General features: G+C 40.9%; 1 long non-coding RNA gene across 1 annotated transcript in view; it reads left to right on the top strand.

Annotated features, from left to right (window-relative positions):
• LOC134359036 (uncharacterized) overlaps window positions 1-12,900 on the top strand; it is a 162,700-nt gene that overhangs the window by 119,567 nt on the left and 30,233 nt on the right. Inside the window, exon 4 of the long non-coding RNA XR_010021005.1 lies at window positions 12,195-12,290. This is a non-coding gene — a long non-coding RNA (uncharacterized LOC134359036). The remainder of the gene's footprint in view (window positions 1-12,194; window positions 12,291-12,900) is intronic.

Genomic DNA, 12,900 nt, shown 5'->3' with positions numbered 1-12,900 from the left:
TGGATTTACAATGATTTCAGCAAGAATAGTAAGAAACTTCAGATGCTACATAAGAATTGTTAATATTATATGATAGCTGTATAGCTAAACAACAGGGAATAAGGAAACGTCTAGAGTAAACCTATCATGGACCCCTCGGTTAAGGGTGGGGGTCCATGACATATAAAAAGTTGGGAACCCCTGTGTCGAGAGTTCTCATTGTAGTCCAAGTGCAGCAATGGTTCTGAGAGAGTTTGTTTTGCTTCAGTCATTTAGAAGTTCCTTTCCAGAATCAGTTTGGTGCTTGATTTACCTTTCATAGCCACAAGAATTTTACAGAAAATTAAATAGAGTTTGCAAAATAGAATCAGACTTTTTGCTGCATCATGCATCTTCCTTTTTTTAACCTCTAAACTATAGTTCCAACTGAAATTTTAAAGCTGCCTAACCCTTGTGGTCAAAATGTGTTTCGACTTTGTAGATCTGTTAGTGCTAACTTGTTATTCCGATGGCAAGATGTGTGTGACAGTAGGGCCTTGTATGATGCAATGGCGTTTTATGGGGTAAATCTCACCCACATGATAGCAAAACAAGCATGCAGGTAAACCAAACTTAGTCAACTGTTAAGACTGGTAATAAACATATTGAATGCAACTGACATTTGGGGAAAAAAATCTAAAGTCCTTAAAAGTATATACAGGAAAGTTCCAGTCATGCATAAATATTGATATTGATCTGTCTCATATCCTGAATCAGATAGGCCATTTTAGAGAATCACAATTTTCTATTCCAATTTTTTTAGAATTAATAATTTCTCAGTGTCTCTTTCTTCTAAATCCCTCAATCCATGGGAGTAAGTTAATCTTGTTTTTTCCATCTATTCATTAGTAAAAGTTATCTACCTAAAACTGCTACCTAGACTGAGAGTTCCTACCCATTGAACCTGTAGAACAGGAGTCCACTGACCCCCTTGGTTAATGGTTGGGATCTATGGCATAAAAAAAGGTTGGAAACCCCTGCTATAGAAGATAAACCTGGCATAAATCATTTGAAATTAATGAATTAATGGGAGTAATCAAAAGTGAAGCCGACGGGGTGGCGGGGGGGGGGGTGGGTCACGGAGAAAACAAACATTGTTTGATTTTAACATTAAGTGTCTTAATCCTTTTCATTGTATTTTTCACCATTACATGTTTTTAATGATTTCATTTTTTCACAGCATCTTTTAGTTTTCAAAATTCATGTGTGTCTTTGGAAAGGAAAGAAAACAGGCCTGGGGACAGATGACCAGCAAACTCAAGGAGAAGACCAGTTTTTTTCCCAAATGTCAGTGGCATATAGGGACATTCAATGCCATTGTTAGATTTGACAGTTGACTAAGCATGGTGTATCTGCTTGTTTGTTTAACTATCTTGTGGGTGAGATTTATTCTGGCATCTCCATAAAATGGCATTACACCACAAGGTCCTTCTGTCATATACAACCTAAGAACTCATCATTTTAAATCATCATCATCATTATTTGCCATGTCTTAAGATGTGTGTGATCATGGTCATCCAGTTGTACCATGATTATTCTTGGCAAATTTTTCTGCAGAAGTGGCTTGCCATTGCCTTTTTCTGGGCACTGTCTATTCAAGGTGGGAGACCCCAACCACTATCAATAATTGCTGCTGGGAGATTGTCTGCCTGGCATCAGTGGTCACATAACCAGGATGTGTGCCTTTTAAACATTACCATTAATTCACCCAGGAATCTCCACTGTACTACATGAACCACCCCCAAGTTTTTTTAATATATACATTCTTATATCTGGCAGCATCTTAATGCGCATGAATGTGCACTCACTTATACTTGATTTTAAAATGACTCATTCGGCAAATCAAATTGTTCAAACAAAAATTGTAGAACCACTTTATTCATTTCAGATAACTGCTACATAGCAACCATGTTAAACAAAACAGATGCAATCAAAGCAAATACTGAAATCAGAGAGTAGTGAATCTGTGGAATTCGTTGCCACGGGCAGTTGTGGAGGCCAAATTTTTTTGTATATTTAATGCAGAGGTTGATAGATTCTTGACTGGTCAGGGCTTGAAGGGATATGGGTGAAGGCAGGAGATTGGGGTTGAGAGGAAAAATGAATCAGCCATGATGAAATGGTGGAGCAGACTTGATAGGCCAAATGGCCTAATTCTGCTCTTATGTCTTGTGGTCTTATGAATGGGGATGCACAAACTATCATATTTCTCAAAGCACTTTTCTCATCACAATCCAAGATCCACACATGACATGTCCTGTCTGTAATGAGAGTGACTCACTTTCTCTCAAAGGTACTGTTTTATTCTTCACTGCTATCAGTGCTGCAACAGAAGACCTGTTTGCTTGGTGCACATCCTCATGCTCTTGTACCTTCTATCTAATGACAGCAGTGAGCAAAGAGTCAAACAACAGGAATTCTGCAGATGCTGGAATTTCAAGCAACACACAACAAAGTTGCTGGTGAACGCAGCAGGCCAGGCAGCATCTCTAGGAAGAGGTACAGTCGACGTTTCAGGACCTGACCCTTCATCAGGACTAGGAGAATCTCTGATGACGGATACTGCTCTCCTGCAATAGTGTTTCACGTATACTAAATGGAAAACAAAACATAGTGGTGACATTTAATTCCATATTGACTGTCATCCAAATTCTCTGACCCACTTTCCTTGATATTTCATTCTAAGGACTCTTGTTCAGTTATGAGGTCCAACATGGACTTGATGAAGCACAACTCATCTTGCAGCTGCATATTGCAGTCTTCTCATCTCGAAGCTATTAACTTCAGGATTCTCAATTGCTCTGTTTGTCTGAGAATGGACTAGGTTCTCCAGTGATAATGTCTCAGTTTTCCTCTTCCCATTAGCACAATTGGACCAACCAGCATGTTGTTAGATCTGTATTTTGCAATTCTTACAATATTCTCCCTCACTAACTGCCGTCATCTCATAGCTCTTGCGATCCCTGTTCTCCCTGCATTCATAAAGACATCAACCAGGTGATCTTGATTATAGTTTATCCCCAGCATTATCGTAGCATAACCTTCGATTGCCTTCATCAGTCTTCCCCTATCTATTCTGCAGCCTAAGCAAACAAGAGAGGAAACAGAAGGGAACAGAGTGTCTGGGAAAAGAAAAGTTTCAAAGGCTCCTTGAAAAAACTGGTAAATGCCCAGTGACTCTTGAGAATCTCTGACCCAAGACCCCTCAGTGTAGAAGGAACATTTGGGTTAACATTGAAAGCCACAAGTTCATGCGTGAAGAGCAACAGAAGTACTGCTTAATTGGCAGAAAGAACAGATCTTCTGTCAAACTATCCTGTCAAGTGTCTTTATCTAAGGAAGAATATGCACTTCACTTCATGTCCTCAAAGATCACCTAAGAACACACAAAATCAGGGTGCAAACATGTTTTTCTTGATTGCAAAGGTGCACAAGAAGATTAGTACATTAAAGCACCTTATCACTCAAGAACAAAAACTATACCTTACCTTTTCTTAACTAGAAGTCTCTGAATACTACGAAGTCTGCTTGGAGGGCAATATTTTTCAGGCTTTTCTGTTACTGCTCTACAACTGATTGGCAGAAAGAGTGAAGCATTTTCTTTTTCTACAGTTGAAGAAGTTCATGAACTCTCTTGTGTAGCTGTCAGTGAACAATGGCTGGGAATGAGAATGCATGAATTTATTGTTAGCAAAACCCCACAAGCCAATGTCACAGTGTTCCATGTAAAACCACAAGAAGGACTTTCTTTTAAGTTAATTATTATTCCGTTAGTTGTCATACTTGTTTCATAAGTCGTAATACTTAATGCAAAGTATTTTAGGTTATGAAACAATAACTGACAAGCTTTCTCTTGCATTGCTGAAAACCAAAAAAAAAAGCAACTACTCTAATATTGAAAATAAAACATAAAACTCTGGAAGCACCCAACAGGTATGATAACGCCTGCAGAAAGATACAGCCTCACCTACTCAATGTTCCAAGTTTCTATTTCTATTTTATTTCTTTAATTAACCTGAAATGTCTGCATGTGCATGAATGCAGTTCATAAAAACGGTAATTAACACTTATTTTCGGTGTGTTGGTGTGAAGATATAGGTGTCTGAAAATTTATATGTAACTCAAAAGAAGCAATATGAATGCATTGTAACTATAGAAATGGTCCTCTTACCTTTGTTCTTTAACATATAAAAATGTGCTGTAATGTTGGGACGGGGAGCCTCTCTCTCTTAAGTAAGTCCAAAGGCTATCAGCTTATGCGTATCCTGAATAAAGACTTATATCTACCAAATGCGTCTCTCCGGTGGCTTTGTTTACAGTCACAGCATTACATAGATTCTATGCTTGTATAACAGTGTTATAATCAGTGTTTTAATCACATGGACCTTAACCATTTTGACTTCAAGGGGGAGTCTAGCTCTTAATGTCCACTAAAAATGCATAGTTCTCTATCAATTTTCAGAAGTTCTGTTGCTAGGATAATTGTCATAAAACAATCATTTTTATCTTGCATCAGGTTTCTGTTCAGTAGTTCAAGTCCAATTTCACATTTGTTTTGTCATATAGGGTATAAATGCCATGGAAAATAGCTTTATGTAGCAGCAGCACTGTGCATTACAAACATGACAAAAATGTTAACATCAATTTAAATTATTGTAAATGATACAGAATTTGCACATGTCCAAAAATGAACAACGAAATAAATACAACACTAAAGCCAAATTGAGAGAGAGTGAAAGAAATATACTCTGATGTAGTGTTAGAGTTTCTCAGCTCAGTTCAAGAACCTGTTGAAGCGGGGGAAGAAGCTCTTGTTGAGATATGGTTCTTCAATCTCCTGTACCTTCTTGCCTGATAGATTATTGAGAAGACCTGGGGTGGTGGGTGTCCTTGATGAATGCTGCCTTCCTGAGACATTGCTTCTTGTAAATATCCTTGACGATGGGGAGAGCTGTACCTGTGTTAGGACTAGCTGAGTCCTTTACTCTTTGTTGCTTCTTGCATTCCTCTGCATTGGAGATTCCATACCAGGCCATGATGCAACTGGCCTGAATGCTTTACCCCGTACATCTGTAGAAGTTTCTCAGAGTCTTTTATATTGTGTTGAATGTCCCTTAACTTTTCAGATAGTAGAGACACTGGTGCACCTTCTTCATGGTCCTCCACAAGATTTTCATGCCCAGTAATTTGAAGTTGGTCTTTTCCATCACTGACCATTCAATCAGGACGTGTGTATTGTTACGTACCCCATTACTGGGTTGCCAAACCAGCAGAAATGGATCACTCAGTTGGAGTCTGGATTACTAGAACTAAGAAAGTTTTATTAAAGAAACAAGCAACACAGTAATCGAAAGGATAATAAATGCAACAGTTCAGCAATGATAAACACACATATGCACAGAATTAAGATAACAGGATCAATCAAGCTCTATCGTTGTCTAGGGGTAAATGACCAATTTCAAAGTGACACAAAGTCCAGTTCAATTTAGTTCAGTTCGCAGTAATCGTTGCCATGGCGATGGACAATGTGGGGGGAAGGAGAGAGAGAGAACAAGAACGAATGATCATTCAAAACGGCTTCCACACACAGACCTGCGATATTGCTCACAAGCAGCTTTTGGGCGAGTCCTTTGTGATGTCACCTGAGGTCACCGACTGTGACCCCTCCTCCAGATGCGGTCGATCCTCTGCAGTGAACCTGGCACCCAAGCAAGGGTGGACACACACCAGGATCCCGCTGATCGTACCTTTCCACCCTGTGCGTCTATGGCTTGGTTCTGCAACCAGCCTTCCAAACGACTCCCGCCGACTTGCGGCGGGGCACCACTTCCAGGGTCTCGTTACCTCGTGGTGTCATGTGTGTTGCCTTATCGAACCTGTCCCTTTTTATCCCCCTGCTGGGGTATCGCCTGTCCATCACACTTCAAACAGTTCAGGGTTCAAAGGGGGAGCCGATCTTGACAATACCCAGACTGATGGCTCCTTCATTAACATCTCCAAATGCTGCTTCATTGTGTTCCTTATCTCTCCCTCCCCTGAGGACAGGTGGCAGACCAACTGCTGATGCCACTGGTGCTAGCCCAGGCCAGCAAACATCTGAATTTATGTGTATTCTCGTCACACTTCCCCCCTTTAAGGATTTTTACCGGGGTAAAAATTACAAACATGAGTACATTATTTGATACACACAAATATACATCTTTATCAGCTATTTGGCTAATACAGAGAATTTGAAGTTGTCAACACCTGACAGATAGTCAGTCATCACATTTTCTGTTCCTTTTATATGTGTTATTAATAATCCCTTAGACCAGGCTCCAACTTAGCAAACTTCATAGTGGCCAAAGACACTGATGAATTGCGATCAATGTAACCTCTCATTTGGTTTTGTCCTGGACCACAATAACAAGGGTCGTCCCATTCCGACTTAGTTTTCTCTCGCAAGGGCTTAGTAGGAGGGGGAGGGGTAGTGACCGCAGAGTTATTGCAAAACTTCCTACAGTACCCCACCATCTCCAAGAGCCTTCTGAGGGCCCTCTTGTCTGTTGGGGTTGGGAGGTCAGCGATAGCCTGCACTGTAGCTTGCATCGCTGCCAGCTGCCCCTGTGTCATCACAATTCCCAGGTAAGTGACCTTCGCGTGGCCGAACTCATTTTTTTCAAGGTTCACTATCAAGCTGGCTTCAGATAGCTGTATTACATTGCCAATACACACCTCTGTGTTCGTCAGCCCTTTAGTCACTGAATTACTCATTCTATATGATGTTGTTTACTAGGCTGACCTATTGTAACAGACACCACCCAAAGTCCCAGTTCTTTGCATCGCCTCGGGACAATCAAATACACGGGTGTGAGTCATTTAATTACTTCTCCTAAAGAGTTGCTTTGTTCGGGGATTAAGGGAGAGACCTTATCAGCAGACCTGGCCAAAAAATAGCCTCTGAGCTAAACTCTAATACACTCTTCAGTATTAGTGACTGACACGCTCCCGTGTCTCTCCAGATCCGCACTGGAACTGGTTTTAACCCCTCCTTCACTGACACCAATCCGGCCGAGATAAACTTCTCGCACCCTTCCTGAACTTTGGCAGACCTGTCCTTCCCTAGTGGTTCGTGTACCAGCTCGATACAGCCAGTCAAAATTGCCGTTTTTCCTTTTCCCGTCTCCTTCTTTGGGGCAAAGCACCTGGACGCAAAGTGTCCGACTTTCCCGCAATTATAACAGACGACCCCAGAAGACTTCCTACCAGACTGCTCCCGGTCTACCTTATCCTTCTCACTAGTCCCCGGCTTACTTTCTGACTTTTCCGGCGGACTCTCCCCGCCATCCTGACTACCCTTCTGGTATCCTTTACTCGGGGCCAACTTCATTTTATGCGTCAACGCATACTCATCCGCTAACTTAGCAGTTGCGGCTAACGTGGCTGCCTCTTTCTCATCTAGGTAGGGTCTCATACCCTCAGGGACACAACCTTTAAACTGCTCAATCAGGATCAGCTGTAGCAGTCTGTCATAATCCCCCTCTACCCCCTTTGAGGCGCACCAACGCTCACAATATGCATCTCACGGGCAAACTCTAAATACGTGCGGTCCCACTGCTTCTTCGCATTCCGGAACCTCTGCCGGTATGCCTCCGGGACCAACTCATAAATCTTGAGGATGGCCTCTTTCACCACCTCATACCTCTGGGCATCTTCCGCGGACAAAGCTGAGTAAGCATCTTGGGCTTTCCCTTTCAGTACACTCTGAAGCAAAACAGCCCACATTATCCCTTGGCCAGTCCTGACTTATAGCCACTTTTTCGAAATGGAGGAAGTACCGATCCACCTCGGTATCGTCAAATGGGGGAACCAGCCTAACCTCCTGGGTTGCCCGGAACCCTCCACCTTGGTTCGGCACGAGCCTCTGCTCTGTCCTTAACCTTAACTTCTCCAGCTCGAATTCCCTTTCCCTCTGTTTCTCCAACTGCCTCTCTCTCTCGCCTTTCTAACTCTCTCTCCTGCTCTTCTCGCTGTAACTGTCTGTCCCTCTCTTTCTCTTCTCGCTCCAACTGCCGTACCCGGAACTCGTGCTCGAGTCTCAGTTTTTCAAGCTGCACCTGTATCGCGTCTCCAGCAGGTTTTTCAATAGACACCACCTCCAGCTCGCCTTGGGGAAACACACCTTTTGATACATAGTGCTCTACGATAGCTCTGTGTATCTCCTCTCTCCTCATTGTCGACTTCCCCTTAGCAAGATTCAACCGTTTGGCCACAGCTACCAATTCCGATTTCCTGGCATCCTCCAATGCCTCCAAGGTCGGCGCCTTTATAAATTCCTCAGCCTCCATTTCTGTTGTTTGTCTTTTCTTTCTTTCGGGAATTTTGACCCAATCAATTTACTCCGTCCCAAATTTAGCATTCAAAATCGTGGACGAGAACCCCACTTATGTTACGTACCCCGTAACTGGGTTGCCAAACCAGCAGAAATGGATCACTCAGTTGGAGTCTGGATTACTAGAACTAAGAAAGTTTTATTAAAGAAACAAGGAACACAGTAATCGAAAGGATAATAAATGCAACAGTTCAGCAATGGTAAACACACATGTGCACAGTATTAAGATAACAGGATCAATCAAGCTCTATCGTTGTCTAGGGGTAAATGACCAATTTCAAAGTGACACAAAGTCCAGTTCAATTTAGTTCAGTTCACAGTAATCGTTGCCATGGCGATGGACAATGTGGGGGGAAGGAGAGAGAGAACAAGAACGAATGATCATTCAAAACGGCTTCCACACACAGACCTGCGATATTGCTCACAAACAGCTTTCGGGCGAGTCCTTTGTGATGTCACCTGAGGTCACCGACTGTGACCCCTCCTCCAGATGCGGTCGATCCTCTGCAGTGAACCTGGCATCCAAGCAAGGGTGGACACACACCGGGTTCCCGCTGATCGTACCTTTCCACCCTGTGCGTCTATGGCTTGGTTCCGCAACCAGCCTTCCAAACGACTCCCGCCGACTTGCGGGGGGGCACCACTTCCAGGGTCTCGTTACCTCGTGGTGTCGTGTGTGTTGCCTTAGCGAACCTGTCCCTTTTTATCCCCCTGCTGGGGTATCGCCTGTCCATCACACTTCAAACAGTTCAGGGTTCAAAGGGGGAGCCGATCTTGACAATACCCAGACTGATGGCTCCTTCATTAACATCTCCAAATGCTGCTCATTGTGTTCCTTATCTCTCCTTCTCCTGAGGACAGGTGGCAGACCAACTGCTGATGCCACTGGTGCTAGCCCAGGCCAGCAAACATCTTAATTTATGTGTATTCTCGTTACAGTATTCACTTGACTTCTCCTTCCTAAAGTCTCCAGTCAGCATCTTGATCTTGCTGATGTTGAAAGCAAGGTTGTTGTAGTGACCTCAGAAGTCATGACAGTATGATCCATTCAGAAAAGCAGGGAAAATTAATGGAGTTTCGAAGGAAAATAGAAATGTCCCCTATATAAATAAAGAGGCAGATGAACAGTGATGTTTGTGGGATTTTTCTGTTCTTATGGCCATTGTGCGTGACTGACTCAATGTGTAGGTCATTACATTCAACATAAGGGCACACTCACTTAAAGTTTCTGAGACAGAAATATACAACAATAATGGACATGAACTTATTAGCAAGTTGATATTGAGCAGAAAGGCTAGGCAGATGCCTATATTTGGAATATCTTTCTAGTTAATCAAGCTTCAAGAGCTTCTTAGACTGAACCTGTAACACTGCCTGTTCATATGAATGACCATCAACTCTCATCCAATCTAGTAAGCTGCTGCCCTCTAGAAATTCGATACTATTCCTGGGATGAAACTCAATTATCAGTTTGTTATCTCCACAAATCCTGATCCCATTCAGACTCTATATTATCTGTTCGAGAAACCTGTAAGTTCTTCCTCAATTTTTGCCTTCATTGCATAAGGCACTGACTTTTCCTGAAGAATCCTGGGTGACCTTCAAGATGCCCAGGTCATTTCTGAAAAACTATTCACATCCCCCTACCTCGCCAATCCAGAGGGAATTTCTTTAAGACAAAAGTTTGATCCAGTGCTTGGAACACTTGCTAGTGCTAAGATTAGGGTTAGGGTTTTGGGCATTCCAATATCAAATCAAAAACTCCATCTACTTCACCTGTCCAAGCTTTTTAGATATACTATAGATGTGTCTTTTTAAATCATAATTTCCGACCACCTGGCTGCCTAGTTAGTCTGGTTTACAAGTGTAAAAGCACACCAAGTGCCCCTTGCCCTCCACAATTGTAAAGTCTTCAATTTACTTCTTTAAACTGATGTTCAGTTTTGTTCAGTGTATTGACACTGCATGTGTATGAAGCAGCCAATCTCATGTGGAAGTAACACTTGTTTTAACTCATCAGTTCTATCTATTCTTGTACAATTTTATGTGTGCATCAAAGCTCAGATTCACTTCCTATGATAACAGCTTCTCAGTCTGGTCACCATTGGATTCAAATATTTATCTGAGTTAGAGAGTGAGAATGTATTGCCTGTGATAACTTCCTCAATTTGGCTCCGTACTCAGCCATGATTTTGTTGGGTTTTCTTAACTCTGAATTAAACTTAAACTTTGATTTCAGTGATTCTTCAAGAAAATCACCAATACCTTATTTTTTTAATCACTGGATTTCTCCAATTATAGCAAGGTTCCCATTAATCTATATGTAGAGGCTGTTACACCACTAAATTTGGATGGCCGTTTTTTATTTCTATCATCTGGGTCACCTGTGGCAAAAGTATGTGGCAGTTCTGCAATATTTCCCTCATGTCTGGGCTTTGGAATCATATGCTACAATCAAGTCTATTGTGACCATTTTCCTTTCCTTATTTCTATTTTGCCAAAAAGCAGATGATTATTAAACTTACTGTCTTGCCATACATTCTTTTTTGAGAAAGAGTTTATTTTCAGTTCTGCCTGACTTCGAGAACAATGTTGCCAGCATTTTATATTTTAGCGTGCAAAAAGGTGGAAGTGTAATTTTGGCTATTTGGGAATCTTCTTATTTGCTTCAAGCCTGTTGAGGCCACATATTGCAAACACTTTTACAGAGGTCAACTGAAATGGCATCTGCTGAAGAATAAACACAAAAACCCTCAAAAGCACCTTGACTCCTGATGGTGTGGAGGAGAACAACTATCAACCATATACATACAATTATATATAAATTGTAAGATATGATTGTCTTATCTTCGACTCTTCTACTAATGGATACATTCTCTCTGTGTCCACTTATCCAAGCCTTTCTGTATTTGGTAGATTTCAATGAGAACCCCCCCCCCCCAATACTTCTAAATTCATCAAATATAGGCCCAGCGCCATCAAAGGCTCCTCATACATTTAGCCTTTCATTTTTAGGGTCAAGATTGTGATCCTCCTCTGAATTCTCTCAGGGCCTTCAAATATTTCCTTAGAGACAGGACCCAAACTTGCTTACAATATTCCAACTGCAAATTATAATATATTACCACCCCCTTTAATTTGATAATTTGCCAGTTACCTGCACTGACCTTGTGTAAGCTAGTGTTTTGTAAAAGGAAGCACTAAAACAACCAAAAGAAAGCAAAATAGGATTAATGAAATACAAATATATAAGTTTTGGTTAAGCATTTTGATTAATGCAATCAATTAGACAAAAGCCAAAAATGATTTGTTCATGTCTCTACCATTCTTAAGCCATTTCTTATTCTTTGTATAATAATTTGAGAATTGTTTAAAAATATTAGTCAATTATATGTCATGCAATGCAAATCCAATATTACAACAATCCCAGCTGTTGTTTACAAACCTTATGATGAAAGACAACCAGCTTGCAACTTTGTGAAAAGTCTGAGCTGTATTCAAAATTAGATTATTAGATTATGAGGACACTCAGTCCTTGTTTATTGTCATTTAGAAATGCATGCATTAAACAATGATACAATGTTCCTCCAGTATGATATCACAGAAACAAAAATGGAACAATGATTAGATTTTTCACAGAATCAATGTCATTTATACAGGCCTTTAACATTGTAAGTTACTTCCTTACAGCTTTGGGAAAGGTTGACAAAACCATAACATGTTATGTTATTGTTATTCTTAAATTGACTTAAATTGTTATTCTTAAGTTGAATAACATTAAGTTATTCTTAATGTTCCTCTTAAGTTGACAGAATTTCGACCCACCCAAAAAGTCCTCAGGCCTTCATTCCACTGTTATGTAGTCAAGGAAGCACACCAGCAAAACTACCACTCCATGTATGTAAGTAAAAAGTTTTCACTGATTCACAAAATTATACCTCATAACATAATCAGCTGTAAGAAGTCACTTAAAGAGGCACTCAATCAAATGAGATGAGGTTCTTCAAAATTTATCAATGACGAAATCTTCACCCATATATACTACTGACTGACGGCTTGTAATACTGCACTTAGTCAGGTCTTCTGCTTCCATTTACCTGGCCCATTCAGGGTCTTTATTTTATATATTGAACCATAGCATTGTCTCAGAATTCTGGCTCATAATAGAAGATTCTCATCCGTCCAATCAGAAGTCACGGTGCTTTTGGGGGTTTATCTTGCATTACTGTTTAAAAGAGTAAACCAACAAAGTTGAAGATTTTTAGAAACTGGAACAAAGCAAAAGTGCTAGAAATGCTCAATGCCTTCAGTCTGTGTAGATATAAACTGGGTTGACAGTGCAAGTTGTTAATTTTTCATCAAAACTTGAAAGACTTGAGTTGAAGTTACAAATAAGTGTTGAAGCAAGAATCACGGGAGATATTTGGGACTGTAGAGTGGGGTGGTTGGAAGTTCTTCAAATAAAGAATCTCTCATACTGATGAAAGTTAATAAGTCCTTGGCATTCTCAG

The sequence above is a fragment of the Mobula hypostoma genome, chromosome 19 (assembly GCF_963921235.1).
Source record: "Mobula hypostoma chromosome 19, sMobHyp1.1, whole genome shotgun sequence".
NCBI lineage: Eukaryota > Metazoa > Chordata > Chondrichthyes > Myliobatiformes > Myliobatidae > Mobula > Mobula hypostoma.
Note: the sequence above shows the minus strand (reverse complement) of the source record. Positions and strands in the feature narration are given on the sequence as shown.